General features: G+C 37.8%; 1 long non-coding RNA gene across 1 annotated transcript in view; it reads left to right on the top strand.

Annotated features, from left to right (window-relative positions):
• The window catches only part of LOC117201153 (uncharacterized), a 546,510-nt gene that overhangs the window by 506,727 nt on the left and 12,604 nt on the right, over positions 1-27,179 (top strand). The window contains exons 7-8 of the long non-coding RNA XR_004483120.2: positions 13,371-13,438; positions 14,226-14,302. This is a non-coding gene — a long non-coding RNA (uncharacterized LOC117201153). The remainder of the gene's footprint in view (positions 1-13,370; positions 13,439-14,225; positions 14,303-27,179) is intronic.

Genomic DNA, 27,179 nt, shown 5'->3' with positions numbered 1-27,179 from the left:
GGTTGAATTCACAAATGCTGAATCTGTGACTACTGACAGCCAACTGTAATCACAAGAGGTTGTGGGTTAGGAGACAGGAAGCAGTTGCAGGAGAGAAGTTGGGAGTCAGTTGTCTGGAACGGGAGAGGCTCCAAGCTGCTATAGTGTGAGAGATTTAAGAGAGGAAGGACAACTTAAAAGGAGATATTTTCAGACTTAGGGCTCTAGGTTACAATTTATTTTTTATGCCAAACTCACTCAAATTTATTAACAGACATTTAAAATGTGAAAATGTAAAAATTACAGAGATAAACAGAAAATCTACATGACCTTGGGTTTGGTCTGGAGAGCATGAGCTTTGACTTTTAACGCACAACACAAAAAGTCAATCCACAAAAGAAAAAAGGAATATTATGGACTTTATGAAATTAAAAAAAATTTTTTTGAATTTTATTTTATTTATGTTTTTATACAGCAGGTTCTTATTAGTCATCAGTTTTATACACATCAGTGTATACATGTCAGTCCCAATCGCCCAATTCAGCACACCACCATCCCCACACACCTGTGGCTTTCCCCCCTTGGTGTCCATATGTTTGTTCTCTACATCTGTGTCTCAACTCTGCCCTGCCAACCAGTTCATCTGTACCATTTTTCTAGGTTCCACATACATGCGTTAATATACGATATTTGTTTTTCTCTTTCTGACTTACTTCACTCTGTATGACAGTCTCTAGATCCACCCATGTCTCAACAAATGACCCAATTTCGTTCCTGTTTATGGCTGAGTAACATTCCATTGTATGTATGTACCACACCTTGTTTATCCATTCATCTGTCGATGGGCATTTAGGTTGCTTCCATGACCTGGCTATTGTAAATAGTGTTGCAATGAACATTGGGGTGCATGTGTCTTTCTGAATTATGGTTTTCTCTGGGTATATGCCCAGTAGTGGGATTGCTGGATCATATGGTAATTCTATTTTCAGTTTTTTAAGGAACCTCCATACTGTCCTCCATAGTGGCTGTATCAATTTACATTCCCACCAACAGTGCAAGAGGGTTCCCTTTTCTCCACACCCTCTCCAGCATTTGTTGTTTGTAGATTTTCTGATGATTTCCATTGTAACTGGTGTGAGGTGATACCTCATTGTAGTTTTGATTTGCATTTCTCTAATAATTAGTGATGTTGAGCAGCTTTTCATGTGCTTCTTGGCAATCTGTATATCTTCTTTGGAGAAATGTCTATTTAGATCTTCTGCCCAGTTTTGGATTGGGTTGTTTGTTTTTTTAATATTGAGCTGCGTGAGGTGTTTATATATTTTGGAGATTAATCCTTTGCAAATATTTTCTCCCATTCTGAGGATTGTCTTTTCGTCTTGTTTATGGTTTCCTTTGCTGTGCAAAAGCTTTTAAGTTTCATTAGGTCCCATTTGTTTATTTTTGCTTTTATTTCCATTACTCTAGGAGGTAGCTCAAAAAACATCTTGCTGTGATTTATGTCAAAAAGTGTTCTTCCTATGGTTTCCTCTAAGAGTTTTATGGTGTCCGGTCTTACATTTAGGTCTCTGATCCATTTTGAGTTTATTTTTGTGTATGGTGTTAGGGAGTGTCCTAATTTCATTCTTTTACATGTAGCTATCCACTTTTCCCAGCACCACTTATTGAAGAGACTGTCTTTTCTCCATTGTATATCCTTGCCTCCTTTGTCATAGATTAGTTGACCATAGGTGTGTGGGTTTATCTCTGGGCTTTCTATCTTGTTCCATTGAGCTGTGTTTCTGTTTTTGTGCCAGTACCATATTGTCTTGATTACTCTAGCTTTGTCGTATTGTCTGAAGTCTGGGAGTCTGATTTCCTCCAGCTCCATTTTTTTCCCACAAGACTGCTTTGGCTATTCGGGGTCTTTTGTGTCTCCATACAAATTTTAAGATTTTTTGTTCTAGTTCCGTAAAAAATGCCATTGGTAATTTGATAGGGATTGCATTGAATCTGTAGATTGCTTTGGGTAGTATAGTCATTTTCACAATATTGATTCTTCCAATCCAAGAACATGGTATATCTCTCCATCTGTTGGTATCATGTTTAATTTTTTTCATCAGTGTCTTATAGTTTTCTGCATACAGGTCTTTTCTCTCCCTAGGTAGGTTTATTCCTACGTATTTTATTCTTTTTGTTGCAGTGGTAAATGGGAGTGTTCCCTTAATTTTTCTTTCACAGTTTTCATCATTAGTGTATAGGAATGCAAGAGATTCTGTGCATTAATTTTGTATCCTGCAACTTTGCTAAATTCATTGATTAGCTCTAGTAGTTTTCTGGTGGCATCTTTAAGATTCTCTATATATAGTATCATGTCATCTGCAAACAGTGACAGTTTTACTTCTTCTTTTCCAATTTGTATTCCTTTTATTTCTTTTTCTTCTCTGATTGCCATGGTTAGGACTTCCAAAACTATGTTGAATAATAGTGGTGAGAGTGGACATCCTTGTCTTTTTCTTGATCTTAGAGGAAATGCTTTCAGTTTTTCACCATTGAGAATGATGTTTGCTGTGGGTTTGTCGTATATGGCCTTTATTATGTTGAGGTAAGTTCCCTCTATGCCCACTTTCTAGAGAGTTTTTATTATAAATGGGTGTTGAATTTTGTCAAAAGCTTTTTCTGCATCTATTGAGATGATCATATGGTTTTTATTCTTCAGTTTGTTAATATGGTGTATCACATTGATTAATTTGCATATATTGAAGAATCCTTGCATCCCTGGGATAAATCCCACTCGATCATGGTGTATGACCCTTTTAATGTGTTGTTGGATTCTGTTTGCTAGTATTTTGTTGAGGATTTTTGCATCTATATTCCTCAGTGATATTGGTCTGTAATTTTCTTTTTTTGTAGTATCTTTGTCTGGTTTTGGTATCAGGGTGATGGTGGCCTCATAGAATGTGTTTGGGAGTGTTCCTCTGCAATTTTTTGGAATAGTTTCAGAAGGATGGGTGTTAGCTGTTCTCTAAATGTTTGATAGAATTCACCTGTGAAGCCATCTGGTCCTGGACTTTTGTTTGTTTGAAGAGTTTTAATCACAGTTTCAATTTGATTACTTGTGATTGGTCTGTTCATATTTTCTATTTCTTCCTTGTTCAGTCTTGGAAAGTTATACCTTTCTAAGAATTTGTCCATTTCTTCCAGGTTGTCCATTTTATTGGCATAGAGTTGCTTGTAGTAGTCTCTTAGGTTGTTTTGTATTTCTGCAGTGTCTGTTGTAACTTCTCGTTTTTCATTTCTAATTTTATTGATTTGAGTCCTCTCCCTCTTTTTCTTGATGAGTCTGGCTAATGGTTTATCAATTTTGTTTATCTTCTCAAAGACCCAGCTTTTAGTTTTATTGATCTTTGCTATTGTTTTCTTTGTTTCTATTTCATTTATTTCTGCTCTGATCTTTATGATTTCTTTCCTTCTGCTAACTTTGAGTTTTGTTTGTTCTTCTTTCTCTAGTTCCTTTAGGTGTAGGTTTAGATTGTTTATTTGAGATGTTTCTTGTTTCTTGAGGTAGGCTTGTATAGCTATAAACTTCCCTCTTAGAACTGCTTTTGCTGCATCCCATAGGTTTTGGATCGTTGTGTTTTCATTGTCATTTGTCTCTAGGTATTTTTTGATTTCCTCTTTGTTTTTTTCAGTGATCTCTTGGTTATTTGGTAACGCATTGTTTAGCCTCCATGTGTTTGTGTTTTTTACGTTTTTTCCCCTGTAATTCATTTCTAATCTCATAGCGTTGTGGTCAGAAGAGATGTTTGATATGATTTCAATTTTCCTAAATTTATTGAGGCTTGATTTGTGAGCCAAGATGTGATCTATCCTGGAGAATGTTCTGTGCGCACTTGAGAGGAAAGTGTAATCTGCCATTTTTTGATGGAATGTCCTATAAATGTCAATTAAATCTATCTGGTCTATTGTGTCATTTAAAGCTTCTGTTTCCTTATTTATTTTCATTTTGGATGATCTGTCCATTGATGTAAGTGAGGTGTTAATGTCCCCCACTATTATTGTGTTACTGTCAATTTCCTCTTTTATAACTGTTAGCAGTTGCCTTATGTATTGAGGTGCTCCTATGTTGGGTGCATATATATTTATAATTGTTATATCTTCTTCTTAGATTGATCCCTTGATCATTATGCAGTGTCCTTCCTTGTCTCTTGTAACATTCTTTATTTTAAAGTCTATTTTGTCTGATATGAATATTGCTACTCCAACTTTCTTTTGATTTCCATTTGCATGGAATATCTTTTTCCATCCCCTCACTTTCAGTCTGTATGTGTCCCTAGGTCTGAAGTGGGTCTCTTGTAGACAGCATATATAAGGGTCTTGTTTTTGTATCCATTCAGCAAGCCTGTGTCTTTTGGTTGGAGCATTTAATCCATTCACGTTTAAGGTAATTATCGATATGTATGTTCCTATGACCATTTTCTTAATTGTTTTGGATTTGTTTTTGTAGGTCCTTTTCTTCTCTTGTGTTTCCCACTTAGGGACGTTCCTTTAGCATTTGTTGTAGAGATGGTTTGTTGGTGCTGAATTCTCATAGCTTTTGCTTGTCTGTATAGCTTTTGATTTCTCCATCGAATCTGAATGAGATCCTTGCCCAGTAGAGTAATCTTGGTTGTGGGTTCTTCCCTTTCATCACTTTAAGTATATCATGCCACTCCCTTCCGGCTTGTAGAGCTTCTGCTGGTAAATCAGCTGTTAACCTTATGGGAGTTCCCTTGTGTATTATTTGTTGTTTTTCCCTTGCTGCTCTCAATAATTTTTCTTTGTCTTTAATTTTTGCCAATTTGATTGCTGTGTGCCTCAGCATGTTTCTCCTTGGGTTTATCCTGTATGGGACTTGCTGTGCTTCCTGGACTTGCGTGGTTTTATCCTTTCCCATGTTAGGGAAGTTTTTGACTATAATCTCTTCAAATATTTTCTTGGGTTCTCTCTCTCTCTTCTCCTTCTGGGACCCCTATAATGCGAATGTTGTTGTGTTTAATGTTGTCCCAGAGGTCTCTTAGGCTGTCTTCATTTCTTTTCATTCTTTTTTCTTTATTCTGTTCTGCAGCTGTGAATTCCACCATTCTGTCTTCCAGGTTACTTATCTGTTCTTCTGCCTCAGTTATTCTGCTATTGATTCCTTGTAGTGTAGTTTTCATCTCAGTTATTGTATTGTTCATCTCTGTTTGTTTGTTCTTTAATTCTTCTAGGTCTTTGTTAATCATTTCTTGGCATCTTCCCGATCTTTGCCTCCATTCTTTTTCCGAGGTCCTGGATCATCTTCACTCTCATTATTCTGAATTATTTTTCTGGAAGGTTGCCTATCTCCACTTCATTTAGTTGTTTTTCTGGGGTTTTATCTTGTTCCTTCATCTGGTACATAGCCCTCTGCCTTTTCATCTTGTGTATCTTTCTGTGAATGTGGCTTTTGTTTCACAGGCTTCAGGATTGTAGTTCTTCTTGCTTCTGGCCTGCGGTCCAGGTCTGTGGCAGCTTCTGCTGCTGGGGCCCCTCCAGAGCCAGCAGCCTCAGAAAGTCCGCCCTCCCCTCAGGCTCCGGGGCAGTTCAGTCTCTAGGTTACAAATTAAATCCTTTTCATTTTCTTTGAAGAGAGGAAAGATCAGAATTCCTATTTAATTACTTCGGGTGGGTTTTTTCTACCTGTAAATTGTAGATAATATCTGCAGTAAGGTGATGTGAGGATTAAATTACTCTTCCCTACCCTTTTCCCACTACTCCACTCCATCAAGGCCCTGCTCCATAACCATTGCCTCAAAAGGATCCTCTACTGGCTCTTGTTTATGTATTTATAGCCCTGGATAACACTCATTTGTTTGTAGTTGTGATTGTGAGCTCCTTGTGGGCAGTGGTCTGTCATATTTGTCTTCATGTCTTCAGTGGTGGACACAGGGTCTGACATCCTATGTATGCATGTTTGGTAAATGAAGGAATGAATGTGAATGATAAGCATTAACACAATAAATGATCATTCCCATCCCTTCTCTTCAATATAATGAAAGCCAAATTCTGATATATTGAATTGTTTGCAGCAATTTCTTACAATTCTAGTTTAGTTAATTTACTTAATTAATTTTTAATTAACTCATCTGTGGCATCAACAGATATTTACTGAACCCCTGCTTGGCCTTATCTTTGTGATAGATGTAAAGTGTACAAAATTGATGACAGAGTTGCTCCCCTCAGAGAGCTCACATTCCTGAGAAAACCCAGACATGCAAACCAACATCTCCAGGGCAGTACTATAAGTGCTATGATGGAGGAAGCACCAAAAATGATGGGACTGAAGAGAAAATATTTAAGGCTTCTGAGAGAATATGAGGAAGCATCTCCAAGGAGATAGTCACTAAGTTGAGATTTGAGGATGGAGTAACAGTTTGGTATATCAGCTGGAGAGACAGTCCTACAGAGACAGCAGTGAGCACAAAACACAGAGCCATGAGAAAGAAAGGAATATTATGGAGCTACAAGATGTGGTGATCGGGAGTTGTGGAGTTCAAGGTGAAAAGTGGCAGGAGGGAAGGCTAGACTGATGGAGGTGAGATAATGCGGGATCTTGTGTTTATTTTGAGAAGCTTATATTTTATCCTGAAGACAATAAGCAATCATTGTATGATTCCTAGCAGAGGATAACGGAATTGTGTATTCTGGGGTACTGGGGGTCAGGGAGATTTGGCATCAAGAGAGGGTCTATTTATCTTTTGGGAGGACACATTTCAACCCTTAAGAGGTGGTTACTAAGATAGAGAATACAGAAGAGGGAATTGATTGGGTAAGGGTGGTGGTAGGGAGGAAGAGGATGTGTTTGCTTTGGATACATTAAATGTAAGTTGCCTGTGGAATATCTAGGAGGCATCATTGGTTAAATGGAAGTGGAATTCAGGAGGGGTCTTAGTTGTAGATATACATGCGGGCATCATGAGCATCCAGGTGGTAACTGACAATGTGAACATTGATTTGGAAGAGAATGTAGGGGCAAAAATGTGAGGGACAAGGTCAGAACCAGGGACCTCAATGTTTAAGGGAGAGCAGAAAAAAGGGAGGACCAAAAAGTCTTGAGGAGGAGAGAACAGAGAGGCAAGGATGCCATGGTGGCGACCATGTCAAGTGAAGCTCTTTCTGTTGAAAGTGGCCAAAAAGATGCTCAAGTTGGTTTAAGCAGATGAAAGGAATATACTAGATCACATAATCAAAGTGCCCGGAGGTTGAATTCAGCCTAGATTAAATCAAGAGATGAAATAAACACAACATGGTTTTTCTTCTCTCTTTTCTACGTTTCTCCTCCATATTGGCTTCATTCACAGACTCTGGTCAGTGTCAAACTGGCTGCCAACTTCTATAGTCCTGTTGGAAAAAGTCTCTCTCAGTTGTCCCAATAAAAGTCCTGGGATAGAACCTCACTGACTTGGATTGGGCCATTTGCCTGTTCCTGAACCAATCACTGTGACCAAGGACAGATGATGCGCTGATTGGTTAGGCCTAAGTCACATACCCAGTCCAGTTACTGGGGATAAATGTAACACCACTGAAAGTGAAGGAAAGAGGAGTGTTCCCTAGAGGAAAACCAAGGGCCCATACCAAAATAAAGTTCTGGGTGACAAACCAACAAATGTCCATCACAAGATCCAAGGGAAGAGGGAGTTTGAAGAATAAAAGATGCATCAATAGTACGGAATGCTACTGAGAAGTTAAATAAGGATAGGATTTTGACAATGGAAATGTCATTTTTGACTTTTGCCAAATGATGATGGAGTGGTGGGGGCAGGTGTTAGGCAGCAGCAGATTAAGATTTTAAGACTGGAAAAAAGAAACGTGTCTTGGAGATAGTGTAGTTAGTGTGCCCAATTACTTGACTATGAATGGGAAGAAAGATAAGGAAGGGTAGGTAGAGGGAGATTTGGCATCAAGAGAGGGTCTATTTATTTATTTAAGCCATGGAAGAAAGTTGAACTTGTTTATATGCTGATATATAAAATCATATGAGCATTTGCACATGAAGTGGAAAAAAGAGTTGCAGTGATGACAGACATGGTGGTAGGATGAATAATGGACCCCCAAAGATGTCTCCCTTCTAATCCCCAGAACCAGTGAATCTGTCACCTTACAAAGTGAAAGAAATTTTGCAGATGTAATTAAATGAAAGATCTTGTGGAGGAGAGATTATCCCGGATTATTCTGGTAAGCCTGATGTAATCACAAGGGTCCTTATAAGAGGGAGGCTAGTGGTCAGAGAAGATAGAAGATGCTACACTGCTGGCTTTGAAGATGCAGGAAAGGGACCATGAGCCAAAGAATGCAGGTGGCCTCCATAAGCTGGAAAAAGCAAAGAAAGACATTCTCCCTGAGAGCCTCCAGAAGGAATGTGGGCCTGTGGACCTATTTTTAGACTTCTGTCCTCCAGAACTGTAGGTTAATAAATTTGTGTTGTTTGAAGCCAGTAAGTTTGTGATAATTTGTTATAACAGCCATAAGGAACTAATACAGTCATAGAAGTGAATTTCTGACATTTACAAATACAATGTTGGCATACACATTTAAAATATAATGGCCTCTATTCTTGCTGAGAAACTAGCAGGTTTAGACATGTTTCTAGGGACAATAGACTGCATGGTCTATATATATTATAGACCATATATACTGCATGGTCAGATACAAATATCTTATGTAACAGTATCCTCAAACATAAAACAGGCCTTGTGATTCACTAAGAGATTTTCAATTTTTGTTCATTCTAATTGTCCACATTTAAATGCAATTCCAGTACTCTGCTAGGACATTATAGAACTGAGTAGACTTCTGTATCTCTATACACAGACTCTCTAAGTATAGTTAGATATTTTTGAAGTCAAAAATATAATCAACCTGATGAGGTAAGTAGGGCTCCCATACTTAAAATTATGTGTAGGATCACCAGAGTTCAGGGAAAGCTGATTAATTTGATCTTTTCTTATTACCAGTAACCATAGAGGTATTTCTGTTGTGAGAACATCCTTTTATGAAGCATAAATAAGATTGTCTTGTTACCTCCTTTAATCTTAGAGCTTAGATTGTCCTATATCATTTTCTTGTTTGTTTTGAGGGTCACTTTTCAACACAGGAGCACAGCTGTATGAGAGGCCTCCTTCTTTGGAAATATAAAAATAGCACAACTTCCCATTATATCTCAGTTTCATTATAAGACAATTTTAGGCTGACCCAGGCTGTGTGATTCACTAATGTCCAGTCATCATGTGCAGTGGAGGTAGCTGAGCTAAGAGCCAGCCTCTCCTTCAACTGGAAAATTTTCAGACAAATGTTTATTTTATGAGGATGCTTCCTCTTCCCCATTGAGCTTATAGCGTATAATGAATGCTGGCTGAATTGCAGCACTAAAGGCAATATCCAGAAATCACTTACATTTCCTGATTTTTATTATTTACATTTCCTGATTTTATTATTTACTGTGGGTACATGCAACACATTGTTTACTTTCACGCACATAAATAATTGACCCATTGTAAATTCCTGAGCCACCAAATGGCATTGCATTTAAATTGTGTCCCCGACCCCCCCCGAAAATTATGTAAAAGTGTTTACCTTTAGAGTCAGCAGCCTCAAGAATAGCCTGGAAAGACTCTGACAAGTGTCTCCAATCTAAATGAGAACCCCCTACAGCACCATTAATACTCTTATAACACACAAGTTATGTCCTGTTATTGTGGCTTTATGTATTTACTGCCTGGCTTTGCAGTTTTTGTTTGGAACTCATTCTCCCTCTAAACTCATAATCTTGCAGTTTAGGGGTTGTGTTGGAAGACGTTTTCCCCCCACCTCCGAATAATGACTGGCATTATCACCAATTCATAGCAATAATAGTTTCCATGTTTTGAATGCTTACTATGTGCCAGGATCTGTACACGTTATCTCCTTGTCATCCTCACTACAGTACTGTGAGGTGGATATTATCAAACCAGTATTACAGATGATGAAACGGGGGCTCATAGAAATGCAGCATCTTGCATAAGGCCATAAAGCTAATCCAGGAAATAGGATTGGATATCAGTCAGTCAGAACTCTCCACCCTGACTCTATGGAGTCTTTCACAGTGTTATTAGCATGGAATAAATAATGAATGGGTCGTTAACTTCCTGAAGTTCACCTGCATGACTTTTAAAATAGGAATAAATGTTATATATGAAAAATAGTAGAATGATTTAATGTTGGAGTACTGAGTCCATTAGCATTTCCTTACCATGCAATAATTTATTTTTTTTTCAAAGATTTGTTTGATGAGGACCATTTTTAAAGTCTTTATTGAATTTGTTACAATATTACTTTTGTTTTTATGTTTTTTTGGTTTTTTGGCCACGAGGCATGTGAGATCTTAGCTCCCCGAGCAAGGATCGAACCCGCACCCCCTGCATTGGAAGGCAAAGTCTTAACCACTGGACCGCCAAGGAAGTCCCTCCATACAATAATTTAGACAATCCAGAGCTAAAGGTTGTCTTGTTAAAGGCCAATTCAATCTTGGTCAAGTTTCTACAGCAGCTTGATGTAATGTTTTTTCTGGAAAACAAGGTTGGAAAAAGCTGGGCAGGAGCAGGTAGAGGCTCTGAGTTTGACTTCTTAGTAAACTTCTTGAAGTGGGGACTTCTAGGCCTTTCCCCTTCAGCAAGTGATCAAGCTGAAAGGACAGTAGGGCTGGCCTCATGAGATGTGGCCAGTGCAGTTGTATACAACCCCACCCTTAGATGGGGCCCCCACTCTTGGCATTTGATGCTCTGTGGTTGCCATCTTGAAATTCTTAATAATTTTATCTTTGAATTTGTGTTTTGTAAGTGAAGCTTGATGACAACAGAGCAGGAGCTGGGTCTTGGAGTCCTGGCTTACAATAGGCTCATCTGCCCCAAACTGGGTCCTGGCTGCTGACCCTCTACCTTGGGGGTGGCACTGGGGGGCTTCAGTGCATATACAGGGAGAGTCAGGGTCCAGAGGGTCCCATGTGCTAATTATGGGTGGGCCCTGGGTGCCTATGAGCACCCTTGCCTTGTGAGTATCCCCATGACCAAGAGAATGAGAGGTTAAATACAAATTAAGAAGATACTGTGACAGCTCTACAGAAGTGACAGAAGGAAGGCAAAAGCTTTTTACCTGGTTTTTGTTCAAGGGGCCTCACATTTTCATTGTATACTCTGTCCAACAAATTATGTAGCTAACTAACCCTGAAAGATGATCCAGATTTTTTGGAGGGAAAATATTCTGCAAAAGCTGAATGGCTTTTTTTTTTTTTTTTTTTTTTTTTTGGTAACTCTCTCTCTCTCTTTTGTTTTTTTGGTAGCTATTGGCTAGATGCTCATCAATCCTCATTTCTTTACTGGGCTCTTTTACAGGAAGTTATATTTCTCAGCCTCTTTTGTAGTTAGTTCTGGCCCCTAATATGTGGGTTCAAGTGTGGCCTGGCCATGAGAAGTTCCACATGATCCTCTTCATTCTCTCTTTTTACTCAAGGACTGGCTGGATGAAAAGGATCCAGCAAGGGTCTCCAAGGAACCCTTAAAGGTGGGATTGCCACAAGAGAGAAGGAGACAGAATCCCCAAAGCACCATTGGAAGGCTGCCCACCAGATTCTGTATAAGAAATATACACTGATTGTGTTACATCGTTGAGAATTTGAGCTTGTTAGTTATAGAAATAGTGTTAATTAACCCAGCTATAGTAGTTTCAACAAAAGATATTTTTCTTAAGCAGGGTCTGTAAGTTATAGCCTTCAAACCAAGTTGGGCCACCACCTATTTTTTAAATAAAGTTTTATTAGGAACACAGCCATGTCCATTTGTTTATGAGTTGTCCATGGCTGCCCTTATGGTACTGTGGCATAAAATGTGACAGAGAGAGTTCGTCCCATAAATCCTAAGATATTTACTATCTGGCCATTTATAGAAAATGTTTGCAAACTACTGGTTTTACGAATAACTGATGTAGTGGTTCCACTCATTTTATCAAATGTGTCTATGCTGACTTGAATGAGCCTTTGTAAGATAAATAGTGATATAACCTGAACAATATGATTTTAATTCTTACTCTTTCCCATTTCTACCATTATAGCAAGTTGTTTTCCAAAGAGATGTAAGATTAAATCCGAGAAGATTCTTGCTATTGTGCAGTTGATTATAATGATAATAATAATAATACTAACAATTAGAATGATAACTGCTAGAACGTTCACTGGAATATATACAGCCAATATGTTCAATATTATATGTATAATATCTGCTTTAATTCTCATAACACCCTATGAAATAGGAATTGTCATTTCATTTTATTGATAAGAAAACTGAAGTTCAGAAAGCTTAATGACTTGCCCAGTATCACTAGGGAAGTGGAATAACTCCTGTGAGTCCTGGAGTTATATACACACATGCACACAATGGTGAGAAGAGAAGCATCTTTCAAAGCTCTGCTTCAGAATCTTGGTTATAAGGATTATACACTTCAGGAAAGATAATGAAGGAGTCCTCTTTGGGGAAACAGAATCTCCCAAGAATGAAAACCTATGGACCTTGACATTAGAGGGTCACCCAGTACCATTCCCAGTAACTTTACAGTGAAATCTACTAACTATCAAACTGGCCTATGAATATATAGCTTTTTAGTGCTTCATTTTAAAATATGACCAGATAGCCAAAAATCCGCAGATTTTTGAGGAAATTCTCTAATTACATAAAAAGATCAAAACAAAGAAGCAGATTAAAAGGGGAAGTAAAGGAAATAAAACACATAGCAAAATAAAAAAACAAATAAAAAACAGCAAATGATTTCCTTAAATAAATAAAAACAAGAGCCTATTTAAAAGAATAGAAAACATTGGACTTTAAAAGCTCTTGGACATTAAAAATAAATTAGCACAACATTTTTAAAAATCAACAGAAAAGTTAAGAAAATCTTCCAAGAAGAAAAAGAAAGATGAATCAAGGTTCAAGAGGTCTCCCAAGAATTAACACAAAGTGCAAATTGGTAGTTTCAATTTTTTTTGTCAGTAGTGCTAGAATGAGGGAAACTGAGGGAAATGGAGGGAAAGAAATTATAAAGGAAATAATGATGAAAATTTCCAGGAATTGAAAAGCATGAGTATAATCATTGAAAGAGCCAACTGAATGCCCATTTCAGAGAATGGGATAAAATATACAGGATGGCACATTATCATAGAGTTTCCCAACACTGGACATTAAGAGGATCAGGAATGAGAATGAAGTTGGACTTCACACTAGCAACACAGTAGGCTAGAAAAAGTGGAGCAACACTATTATAATTCAAAGAGAAGATGATTTCCAACCTGTAAGTCCTCAAAAAATATATTTCATATCCATCTTTTTCAGGAAGCTACTGGAAATGTACCCATAAAAATAAGAGATTAAATCAAGAATGAGGAAGCTGTGGAATCCAGGTAAGAATTCAGCCCAGGGGACAGGGACACATGGAATTCCCAGGATAGTCCTTGTACAGTAGGCCTTGGAAATCAGGTGGTCCAGAAAAGGAAGATGGAGGGGACTTTAGGAAGGAATGTCACAGTAGTATTGATATTATTTATAATAACCTAAATTGGAAGCAACCCAAATGTCCATCACCAGTAGAAGAGATAAATAGTGGTATAATAATGTAATAATATAGCAATATAACAATTAAAATGAATAGACTACCACTAGCTACATGCAACAATGTGGATATATTTGTCGGGTGAAAAAACAGAAATGAAAGAACACAATATATGATTTCACACAACCAGACAGAATTAATCTATGGTAATAGAAGTAAGAACAGTGGGTACTTTTGAGGGGATTGTTTAACTGATAGGGGGTTCAAGGGAGACTTCCAGCGGGTGGGGGAAGGGTCTGGTAATGTTTCTGGTTTTGACCTGGATGATGGTTACATAGATGTGTTTACTTGGCAAAAATTAATCAATTATGATTTGTTAATCTTTCTCTGTATACATAATTTTTTCAATTAAAAGGTTTACTTTGAAAAAGGAAGAAAACAAAAGCAGGTTTACAGTATAATCCCAATTTTATTTAAAAAAGTTATAACATTGAGAAATAATGTAATGTAAAGATCTATAGCAGAATGTTGATAATGTTTACCTCTTGGATGTACCATTATTGAATGAGTTTTATTTTTGATGATTTTATATACTTTTCTCAATTCTCTATAATGTATAAATATTAATTTATTATCAGGAAAAAAAGGAAACATAAAAAGAACTACACTGAGATAATATTTTCCCCTGCTTATCAGATTGTCAAAGATTAAAAAGGTGAGAGCATGAGGGATGGGTGCCTCATACCCTGTTGGTAGAAGCTATAAACTGAGACATGTATGATTATTAAAATGTGTCCACCATTATACCCAATCAATTTCACCCCTAAGAATTTATACAATAGCAACAGATAGGCAAGTATGTAAAGATCTTTATGAAAGGGTGTTAATTTTAGCTGTTTTTTAGTTAAAACGGAAACTGTTGAATGTCCATTAAAAGGAGATTGGTTCAATACATTATGATATAAACTCAGAATGGAATGCTATAGAGTCATTAAAAATGAGCACCTGGATCTATATTTATTTATTTATTTATTTATTTATTGCGGTACGCGGGCCTCTCACTGTTGTGGCCTCTCCCGTTGCGGAGCACAGGCTCCAGACGCGCAGGCTCAGCGGCCATGGCTCACGGGCCTAGCCGCTCAGCGGCATGTGGGAATCTTCCCGGACCGGGGCACGAACCCGTGTCCCCTGCATCGGCAGGCGGACTCTAAACCACTGCGCCACCAGGGAAGCCCTGGATCTATATTTATTAACATGGAATGCATTTGGATTATAGAACAACATATACAGTTTGATCATATTTTAACAATTATAATAAATATATGGATATATATGTACTGACATAGAGCAATAATGGTTATCTCTGGATGGTGAAACTGTATTATTTTTACTTTTTCATCATTCTTTTCAGTATTTTGATTTCTCTTTTATAAATGTATTAGCCTACTTGGGCTGCTAAAACAAAATACTGTAGACTGAGTGACTTAAACAGCAGACATTTATTTCTCACAGTTCTGGAGGTTAAGAAGTCCGAGATCAAGGTGCCAGCAGACTTGGTTCTTGGTGAGGGCCCTCTTCCTGGCTTGGTGATCGATGGCTGCCTTATTATTATGTCATCACATGGAGGAGAGAGGGAGGGAGAGAAAGAGAGAGAGAGTGAACTCTGGTCTCTCTTCCTCTTCTTATAAAGGTACTAAGCTCATCATGGGGGTCCATTCTCATGACCTCATCCAAACCAAACTTCCTCCCAAAGCCCACACCTCCAAATATTATCACATTGTGGGTTAGGGCTTCAACATATGAATTTTGAGGGACACATTCAGTCCATAACAAACAGCCTGCATAATCTTTCTAATAAAAAGAAATGACCAAGGTATTTTCATTTTGGAAGGAATGAAACTAGCTAAGAGGGAGTGAAGCATTAGTTGTGCCAGAGAATAACCATGTTTTATTTTAATTTTCTTTTCCACTTGAGTTGTTGTTGGTATTTGTTGTGATTTTAAGATAGATTTGTTCTATAGACCTCATAGAAGAGAAAAGAACTGTCTTAAAGAGAACCTTGAATTCTTACCTATTTTTACTGTTATCTAATACATTGACCTTGGAGGGAAGATGCGATAGGTGTTAAGTCACAGCTTGGCCACTCATCAGCTATGTGATGATGTTAGGTTAGTCACGTAGCTCCTCTGAGCCTAAACTCTTTCAGCCTGTAAAATACAGATAGTAGTATTCCTAATGAGTTGAGAAAATGTAAGCAGTGTGTGGTCAGGCCTTGCCAGTCCTATTTACTGCTGAATCTGCCTCCCACCCTCCCAATCTAGAACAGTCCCTGACCCAGAGTAGGTCAGTAGTTACTTGTTACATGAATGAATGAATAAGTGCTATTGTTCTGTAAACTGTAAAGTACAAAAATGTAAGTGTTGATTTCATAGTCATTAAACATGATCACTCAGATCTGTATTTATTATCATGGAACCAGTTTGGGTTATAGAATAGCATGTATTGGGTGCTTGCTAACATTTCCTTTTAGTTTGCAGAAATTATTACAATATTCAAAATTACGCTTGAAATACTGGGGGAAAGTCCACAGATTTATGGGATGTGTGTTAGTAAAGCTATGATCTTATAAAAATGAAAGTTTTGGGCATATGTAAAATCAAGTTTTCTGCTGGGTTTTGTGACTATATAAATGGAAAAACAATATTTTTCTTCCAAAAATGATTCATCCAACAAAAATAGTGGTATGGTGGATATAAAATAATTTTATGGATAGCAGTAAATCTTTGTGGAATAAGATCCTAATCTTTTTATGAAAACATAGGACATGCTTCTAGATGCTGATTAGCTTCATGCAGAAACTACAGAGAATGGTAAATATTCTAGTCATCTATTCTAATTAAAATTTAAATTGAAATCTGGGTTCTAATGAAGAGAAACTTAGTGCTGGCCCTGTGGGAACTCTTCAGAGGGTAAGAGGAAAAATGCACAAAGGCATAAAAAGATTTCACACAGACATTTTCTTCCCGTGTGTTTTATTTGAACATACAATTTATATTTTATATAGGAGCATGTCTTTCCCTGATGGAGGCCAAACACTGTCCTTTTGACATGGACATTCTTAAAATTGTGTCATATCCCAAGAGTGCAGACCCAACTATGTCACTGTGGACACATTGGCATTATCCCTCTGACACCGTCTCAGGGAAATTACGTGACAGCTCAACTCCACCTGAGAACTGGATTCATTACTACCAATTTTGGGCATATGATTTGGCAGACAGGGCTCAATGTCAGAGGTTACTGCTGTGTTGAGGGAAAAAAAATGTTGGGTTGCTACAGAGATATAATCAAGGAAGAATAAAACTTAAAACTCCATACAAATCTTATTGGGCAACTTTAAAAATTAAGTCTGGTTGTCAAATTATTTTACAACATCCCTTTAAGAGCTACTTGTTAAATACCACACAAGCACAAGCCTAGAGAACTCATTCAAAGAGATAAGTTATTCAAAACATTGACAAGAAATAAATGTACAAAATAAAGACATTTCAAAAGAAAGATGTCAAAATGGTGATTTCTTACTAAATGTGATATTGTCATAAACATAAAGTAAATATAGGAAATGGAAACACTAAAAAATCCATTATAGTATTTTAAAAGACATATTCGCACCACTTTAAAAAGATGTGATTTCAACCAGACATTTGAATCAAATTCAACTATTTTTTTAACTTTGAACTGCATTTGTTGCTAAAACATGACACACTAAGTGTGTCATTCCTCCATCTTATAGAATATTTCCTGCTATATTTCTCCACATTTATTCTCTTAGGTTAATTGGGGAAGTGAAACTAATTCTCTATTCAGGATTCCTTCTCAGTCAAGAACAAAGGCATTTCAGCCTACAGGAGAATATCTGAAGGCAGAAGTGGTTCTAGAAAGGTAATAAACACTGTGTTAAGGCATCTTTTCCTGGCTGTGAGCATTCTACAGATAGATGAAAGTTAGCAACTGTCTGTTGGACACTGAGTGGTAGGTAGCATGCCAGAGAGAGAGAGAGCTCACAGCTAATCTATTGTGAACACTATGCAGCATCTCCTCCTCAACCTCCCTTGGTTACTATGCAGAGAGAGGGCTGGGAGAGGAGCATCTCCCCAGCAACACTTGAAGGAAGAGCACGCTGAAAAAACAGAGCACAAAATGACAAGGACAGATCTGACACGGACTACCAGTGGAGTTTGATTAAAATGTACCAAAATTGTAAGTTTTCCTTTCCTATTTAACTGTAAGACACAGTCAGTGTTGCTTAATGTCAATGCCGTTAATGAACTTGTCAGGCTTGTCACTTTCAATGAATACCAACTTTACTAAGAAACTGGTGCTACAGTTACCTCCAGCTGTATACGATTAAATTCATTCAAGTATGCCCAGGATCCAGACTGTTGGATCTTTGGAGAATTTCCCTATGGCTTTGGAGTCTGCCCCCATCAGAACAACTCAACATACCCTGTGAAAGACAGAAGCTTAAAACACTCATCGGAAACACAAAATTTATTTCGAACTTCCTCCAAAATGGGCCAAATGAAATTGGAGGATTCTATTCTCCTATTAGAAGAACCAGTCTCGTTCGCAGATTTTGTGGCACTTTTTGAGGCACTCCAAGACTCTGTATCCCTACTGTCTGTCTTCTGCATTCCTTCCACAAGTGAAATAAAATTCCACCATTTTTCCTTTGCTCATTCCTTCCTTCCTTTATTCTCTTATTCACGAAATGTTTGAGTGTCTGGATTAATATTGCATTAAGTACAGGAGGTGATAAAAAGAAGAGCAGATTTTGAAGAATTGGAAATTCTAATAGGGTAGAAAGACTTGTGCATAAATAGCTAACATCCAAGATATAAAGTAGTAAGCACTGCAAAGAAAAAGTATTATGGGCTGAAATTCAGGTGGGAAGATAAGAAAAAGTTTGAGGCTGAGGCTGCATCTGAACTAGGCCTTCGAAAGTGGATAATATTTGAATATTGGGGGTACTTGCTGAGCTCTCTCCCTGGAACTCTCTGATCTTCACATGGCTGGGCTCCTTCTGGATATTTAGTTTGAGATCAAACATCAACCACTCAGAAATATCTTTCCCTGAACACTCAGTGAAATGACACATCCCACTCACTTTCTATCACATCACTCTGTTTTATTGTCTTCAGAGCACTTATCACTCTGTGAAATTGTTCTGTTTATTTATTTACTCTTTTCACTCATTAGAATAAAAGCTCCATGGAAGTAGATATCTTGTCCCACTTGATTAATGCTGTATTCCCAGGGCCTAGAATATGAGTGGCCTGAAGCAAAGGCTCAAAAAATGTAAATGGGTGAAATGAGTGAAAAAGATGAGAAGAAGACTCCAGGTTTCGGGAAGAGTATAGGAAACAGTGAGGAGGCTGGAGCACGTGGATGTGCATAAGAAACAGTAAAACAGGTGTGAAGTCATGGCAGAAAACACATCCGAAAGGTAGGCTGACGCAGATGTTGAGAGTATCAAATTCTGGTTTAAGGAATTTGAATTGTTTTCTGTTGTAAGTGGGCAGCCATAGATTTTGGAATAGGAAAGTCACTCAAAGCAGCATTGGAAAAGCTTAGCCTTTCGGCTGTGTCCAAAATAAAGGAGCAGAGACTGAAGTCTGGAAGAACAGTTAGAGAACTCTTTAGTAGTTTAAGTGGGAAGAAATAAGATTCATTACTTTAGGGAAAGACCATGGAATGATGATTAATCCTCAACACCTGTGTGAATTTGTGTCTCCAATCTCTCTCACAAGAATTAAGTAAAAACTATTCAAGGAATAAGTATTCAGTAACAGAAAGACATGTGATAGGGATAAGGAAAAAGGGAGGAAGGAAGAATAATTCCTAGACCTTTATGTCCAAGGAAGCCAGAGCTGGTTGGAAAGGCCTTGCAGGGAGGAGAAGACGATCTTGAAAACACCTTCACATTGTTTCTAGATCTGGCCTTGTCTTTGAGCTGAGAAAACTCAATTTGAGTTCGGATATACTTTTCCATGTTTTATTCATTCTTTAGGACAAAGAGAACGCCGTTCCGTTGCACACTAGCCACCTCATGTCTACTATTAGACCACACACTCTGGTCCTCACATTCTGGTTGCTCTTTAAGAAGATCTGAATATTATAGAGAACAAACTAGGGGTTACCAGTGGGGAGAGTGAGGGGAGAGGGGCAAGATATGGGTAGGGGATTAAGAGGTGAAAATTACTATGCATAAAATACATAAGCTACAAGGCTGTATTGTATAGCACAGGGAATATAGCCAATATTTTGTAATAACTTTAAATGGAATACAATCTATAAAACTTTTGAATCACTGTTATATACCTGAAACTAATATAATATTGTAAATCCACTATACTTCAATTAAAAATTTTTTAAAAAAGAAGATCTGAAAATGTAGCAGACTGTGGGTCCTAGAACCAGAGCAACAGGGTTCAGATTCAGTTGTCTACCCTTGGACAAGTTATCTAAATGCTCTATGCCCCAGTTTCCTTATTTGTAGACTTGTGATGATATTAGTAGCACCAATGACATAGAGCTTTTGTGAGAATGAGTGAGCTAAAACATGTAAAGTGCTCAGAGGAGTACCTGGCACAAAGAGAATACTCAGAAAACTTAGTCGTTACTCTTAATGCTACTGTTGCTACTCTTCATCACATTGCTAGCACCTAGCATAGTACTCAGTGCATGCTCACTATTACTCATTAATATTAATGAAAAAAAGTATGGCCTTCATTTACGTTCTGGGTTATAAAGAAGTATTCTAGTAAGCCACTTATTTGTCAGCTTCCATAATGTCAGGAGTCCGCTTTGGATAGGGGAATAGCTTCAACAGCTTTCCTATGAGGTTACCAGCTCACTTTCTTTCCCATGAGTGACTCAGTTTGCTAGCCCACGGGTACATCATCATCATTATTACACCATCATCCTAGTTATCATATAATGAACACTCGCGAGGTACCAGATATTTCTGTTTGATGCAAATAGTAATGTGTGCCAGACACTGTTCTAGGGCCTAGGAATGTAACAGTGAACAAAACCCTTTTCTTTTCCCTCTAGGAGTCAGTACTTTTTTTTTTTTTTAATTGAGGCATAGCTGATGTACAATATTTTGTCGGTTTCAGCATAGAGATTCAAAAATTTTAAAGGTTATATTCCATTTATACTTATAAAATGTTGGCTATATTCCCTGTGTTATTCAATATATCCTTGTAGCTTATTTATTTTATACATAGTAGTTTGTACCTCTTAACCGCCTACCCTTATCTTGCCCCTCCTCCTCTCCCTCTCCCCACTGGTAACCACTAGTTTGTCCTCTGTATCTGGGAGTCTGCTTCTTTTTTGTTATACTCACTGGTTTGTTGTGTTTTTAGAGTCCACACGTAAGTGACATCATCCTGTATTTGTCTTTCTCTGTCTGACTTCTTTCACTTAGCATAATACACTCTAAGTATATCCCTGTTGTGAAGTTAGTACTTTATAAATGTAATTTCATTTAATCTTCCCCAAAGTGTTGATACGTTATCACTCCCCCTTTATTTATGAGAAGTTTGAGGCTCAGCATAGCTATTAATACATGTGAAAAATCATACAACTATTAGGTGGCCGATGTAGGATATTACTCCAGGTCTGTCTTCAAAGTGTGTTTTCTTTCCAATAAGCTTCACAGCTTCTTAAACATCCTGAATCTATAAAGTAACAAATATTATTTTGTAATTGCTTATGTTGAGTGAAAGCATCTTTATTAGAAGTTCTGTCAAATTGACATTTCTGAGAAAGATTTAATATAAAACTGGGCTAAAGGGTTGATCTAGATAGAATTCTAGTAAAACAGTTCTAGATGTCTCTTAGCAAGTATTTTTATCAATATATAAGCATTTAGGTATTACTGAATATGAAAGTGGGGTCAGGTTGTTTTAGTTGTGATGGAAAGCCAACACAAAGAAGCCTCAGCGAAAAGCAAGGGACCTTATGGTTCATATAACTCAACCATAGGAGAGATCGATGGATTCAGGTGTGTCTGGATCCAGGTACTCAGAGAATATCAGCAAGGCTTGTCTTGTTCTCTCTAGTTGTAAGCTTTCCTTTCTCCCCTATTGGCTTCAGTTTCAGGCAGGAAACTCTTCCTGTGGTTGACTTGTCCTTTCAACTTCCAATCCCATAGAAATGAGCACCTCTTTCCTTATGGCTCTGGTCAAGCTCCTGAGGAAGACTCTATTTGAACCAGCTTGGGTCATGTGTCCACCAGGTATAGGGGAGAGGAACACTCTGATTCTAAATCATGGGCATGCTTGAACTTTATGGGCTGAAGTGGCTTTTTATGGAAAGCTAGAGATCTAAACATTCCCCAAAGAAAGGGACACTGGAACAACCAATATAGTCAGGAAAGTTCAAAGCTACACAGGACAGAGAGTAAGAAGAGAGTGACAAAGAGTCCAGTGAAAATCACCAAAAGAAAGCTACAGTTAATCACTGGAATAAAAGATTAATGAAGTCACTCTGGTAATTTCGCCATTTTGCCACAAGGTTTAAATTACTGATCTGAAACGTAAAACTGGAAAATGTATGTGGAATTAACATTTTTACTAGAGTGATAAATAAATGCTGGAAATAATCCTTCAAATGTAAACATATGCTCCATCTGGGTTAGGCCATAAAACAGTTGCACTAAAAGAATATTTTTCTTTGCATGCTGCTAGAAGCTTGCACCCTTGCAAATTTTCAATCTTCCCCAAAGCAAATCCTCTTCTTGTGTAAATTTATGATAGAAGTGAAGAAAGCATCCAGGTGATAAATTCTATGCACCCTCTAAACTCATGCTTTTTCTTTTAATTTCCCTATTTTTCCATTTCCCTCTCTCTGAGCTTTCCTCCATCTCTTCCATTCTTCTCTCCTGCCATATACCAATGTATTTGTCAATAACACTTGACCTGTTTAATTGTTCGTAAGCCCCTGCCATCATGCAACATAGAACAGAGCAAAATAGTTGCCCTAGAAAGATTTCCAATAAAAGGCTGTATCAAGGTAAGATTTTGCTAGAGAACGGGTACCTTTCCTGATGACATAGTTTTCTCACATGTGGAGGAGAAAAGAAAGAAAAAGGACTAACAATTCTGAGCATTTCCTATGCACTAAACCCTGTGTGAAGTAGGTTTGTCTATATTCTCTTACTGAAGTCACCCTTGTTTCAGCTTCCATGAGCCAGCTATAATCACCATCTTATAAACAAGGAAACTGGTCTAGAAAGGGCAAAATAACTCAGCCCAAGTCACCCGGAGAACAAAAACCAAAACTTGAACGATGTCTACCTGATTCCAGAACCACTGTGTTTTCCAAGTCCAATAACTATGTGATTTTTAGGTCCTGATACCGCATCCTCTCCATTCTTTCTCCTACATAGTTCTTTAACTTCCAATTCAATGTCATCTACAGTAGTCAACTTTAGCCTATCATCAGCTTCCTCCTGGACTAAAGCAACAGCCTCTCAACTAATCTCCTTGACTCCTTCCTTGGTCTCCTCCATTCCATCCTCCACCTTGCCTAATGAACATTCTAGAGACAGATCTCATACGATCCGCTTTCGTTAAAATCCTTAAAAGGCTCCCAACACCCTTAGGGTCAATTCCAAGGTTTTTAGCATGATCTCATCTTCACCTACCTCCTTAGCTCCATCTTTCGTTCCTCTCATTTTGTGTTCTAGCTGTATTGGATATTTTCTAGGTCCTCAGATATGACACACTCATTTTGCCCACCAGCCTTTGTGCTTGCTGTTTCCTCTACCACTGTCTCTTTACTTTGTTGATTCTTATTATCCTTCAGGACATATTTAATTTATTATTTTTTTCATTGCCTCTGGGAAGCTTTTGCTGACCTCCTAGATTATGTTAGATTCTGCTCAGCACCATGCATTCCCTTCACATCGCATGTCTCTCTGGATGGAGCATTTATCACATCAAAGACTGTTGTATGCCCAGGGAGGGCAGGCATCATGGCAGTCTTGCCTACCAGTGACTACCTAATACTTAGTGTGGTGACTGACACTTCACAGTAGGCACTCATTTTATATTTTTCAAATGCTCAGTGAATTCAAGTTATGCTCCTTGACTGTGAGTCTCCCTGAGTCTCTCTAAGTAGTTGGGAAGTATCATATCATTTGATATAATACTAAATGAACTAAATGAATAATGAAGAGCTATATACCATAGTTATATGGTATATAGTTAAACAGTTTGTGCAATTACTTATTCACTCTTCTGGTAACACAGCATTTTTTTAGATTATATGACATACATAATGCTGTGCCATGTACTGAGGATATAAAGAAATCATTTCTCCAGGATCCAACAATCTATTATTTAGGGATGTAGGACACACACACACAATATTTACTAAAACGGGAAACATTATAATAATTGCTTTGGAAGGCCAAAGCAGAGGAAGATCAATATTAGTTGGCATGTCAGGGAGTCTGAATGAAAGAAATGGGCCTGGATAAGTAGTTAGGATTGGAGAATCAGAAGGGATTGGGGAAGGTATTCTGGGTGAGGAAAGAGCATGATCAACAACAGTTATAGATGGGAAGTGAGTTAGCTGGAGTGAAGAGTGTGTACAGAGAAATGAGAGGCAGGATTAGACAGATTGGAGGGGGTTTGATTTTATAGAGTCATGAAGCCAAACTGAGGGCTTTGCACTTTACGCTGTAGAAGGCAGTTAAGAATTCTCTTCATGTGGATGTGACATAAAAATATTAATATTTTTGAAAGATGAAATCTTTCCTGAGTCTTTCAGAAAGGCCAAGGTGTTTCTTGTTCTAAGTTCCTACTGATTCTGATGATCATTTTGTAATTGTTGGGTTAGTATTCTTATTTCCCAGTAGACTGGTAACTTCATTGAGTAAAGAAGGATGCAATTTTGTTTCACATCCCCAGTGTCAAGCACATTGCCTGGTATGTAGTCAGCATACAATACATACTTACTGAGTGACTCAATGATGAAATGAATTAGTTATCAATCAGGCATCAAGGGGTAATATTTGAAAGTAGGAGAGAAAAGATACAGGAGATTAGTAGGTTAATGACAAACTGGGCATGATAGCGTAAATGATTGGAGTGGCTCCACAGGCACCTATGTGACAGATGTTTGGAAGAACTGATTATACCGTATGGTTTATGGTAGCCCAAAATGGAGGTCCACCAAGGCAGCTAGAGAAACAGGACAAGATCTTGATTGAGATGTCAGGGTTAATCATTCAAATGAAAGCTTTTGCAAGAATGAGGCACGGTTTCTAATGATTCTTATTTGGGCCCTTATCAAAATTTTACAGCAGAACAATCAAAGCAGTGTTATGTAATTAATATAGAAGGGGATATATAAAAAAAAATCTTCAGGACATAATGTTAAATAGAATCTACTGAAAAGTTATATCCCAAATACTGATTTTTTGCCTATGGCCATTGCAATTATAAGAGATTTTGGCTTTGCTTTTGCCTATCTGAATTTTTTCATGTCTCTGAAAAACCATAAATACCTCTCATGTGGTAGTTATGATGAATGCTGATACCATTATAAAACTGTTACAGGGATAATTCAGTACACTCTCTATGTTTTCTGAAATTGCCTTATCTATTAAGGCAAGATTCCAATTTGGGAGCCACATATACATACGAGAACAAAACCATCTATTTGTGAAATGTGAAGATGAAAAACACGCCAAACTATCTATTCTTATGACCCCCAAGCTCCTTTACTTTACAATATTATTTTCAATTACATCCTCAAGTGGCACTTTTATTTTATAATTTAAAAGAGCACACTGGATAATATATAAACCTGAGAGTAGCTTTACTACATCCTAGTCAATGGAAATAAATCCTGCCCCTTTCCGCTCTAGTGTACATATCTTGCAAATCTCCGTCAACTGCATGGAGGCATTATGCATATGAGAAGTGGCATTTGTTTTTTTATTACCACTTGGTTGGAGCTCATGCAGGCTTTCTCTGCATACTGGTTTCAGCATACAGTGTGTAAAATGGAATCTTTCCAAATCCCATCCTCTCTGCTTAAGTGTGGGCCTGCCTGTTGCTCACCCTGCAGTTTCTCCTTGGTTTCCAAACATCCTCCCACTGGTCCCTGGTAGAGCAGCTCCAGAGAACAGTACCCTCCCATCAGCTTAGCGAATAGCTGGATTTCCTAGGCAGACCTTTTGGTTGTGAGTAACTGTGTGAACTCCAGTGACTCACACACTCATAATTATGTGAACACAGGGGCTCTCCATCCTGCATTTGTTTTTCACTTCCTGTGGTGTTTAAGTCATAAAGAGAAGACTTTTCCCCATTTTCTAAACCCAAAACAACCTGCTTGGGGCAGCCCTCGCAAGTCCTCTTGTAGGTTTCTGTTTTCCTTGTCCCCGCTGATCCCTCTGGCTTTCAACCAAGGTTTAACCGTAAGACTCTCATCAGAGACCTTAAAGAATAAAGGTTTCCAGCATGGGTATACTATATTAATAAATGAAACCCAACCTTTTAAAAATTACATGGTCAGAAAAACCCATTAGGCTGTAAAAGGGTTGAAGTAAACGTTAGATTTTAATATCTACTGCTGCTTAGATTTTTCTGAACTGAAAAATCCCCGGTGAGCACTTAAAACTTCATTACTCCACTGAAAGGTTGTGAAAGGCTATTCAAAGTTTTTCAGTTTTGTTGAAGTCTAGAGGTTATAACAGCTGGAAAGAATACAAACCCTAATATTACAAGAAATGAAAGGAATGAAATTTATGTTCTTATCTTCCCTGCAGTTTAATCCAGGTCTATTAGATTCATTGGTAAAAATTACGGCAGGTTGAAAATTTTCTACAGGTTTGATGAAAAATAATATTTGGACATTATGAAAAGTATCGCTGTCTGCATCACACTCAAAGAAATGCTTTATCTCCCAGTCTTCTGGTCCGAAGTTATTTCAAGACCGGCCTCTGCTTGAAGCCCCTTAAACAGCTTCAAAACTCACATTAAAAACTTAGAGCAAAGCTGTGAATCCAATCCCCAAAGCCAAACGTATGAAATGAAACCTGCAACTCAAACTCATAAATACAAAAACTTGGGGGTTATGTTCTTTTTCCATGACTTTTTAAAAAATTATCCTATTTTTTTAATGGAAGGAATTTGTCTTAATTTCCTTTTACTTTGCCAAAATTGGTACTGATATATTTAACCAAGTAGTATTAGATGCTTTGTACCTCCCTTATTCTTCTTTCAAAGACCTTTGTGACTCTCTCCAGTCAGTGTCTGTGCTGCGGAGTGGCTTTGAACTTAATATAACATTATTCTCCATATGTCCTTCTAACCATTCATCCACCTGCCCATCTATCTATCTGTCCAGCAAACATGCCTGGCACTGTGCTGGGTGCTAGGGAACCAGGAAAAGATTGCTGACTGTTTTGAGGTGGACAAGTTAACAAATTGTAGCATAAAATGGAGCGACAGGTGCTATGCTGGAGGTGTGTTTAAGGAGCACTAAGCTCTCACAGGAAGAGCCTAGCT

This window comes from Orcinus orca, chromosome 11, assembly GCF_937001465.1.
Source record: "Orcinus orca chromosome 11, mOrcOrc1.1, whole genome shotgun sequence".
Taxonomy (NCBI): domain Eukaryota; kingdom Metazoa; phylum Chordata; class Mammalia; order Artiodactyla; family Delphinidae; genus Orcinus; species Orcinus orca.
Note: the sequence above shows the minus strand (reverse complement) of the source record. Positions and strands in the feature narration are given on the sequence as shown.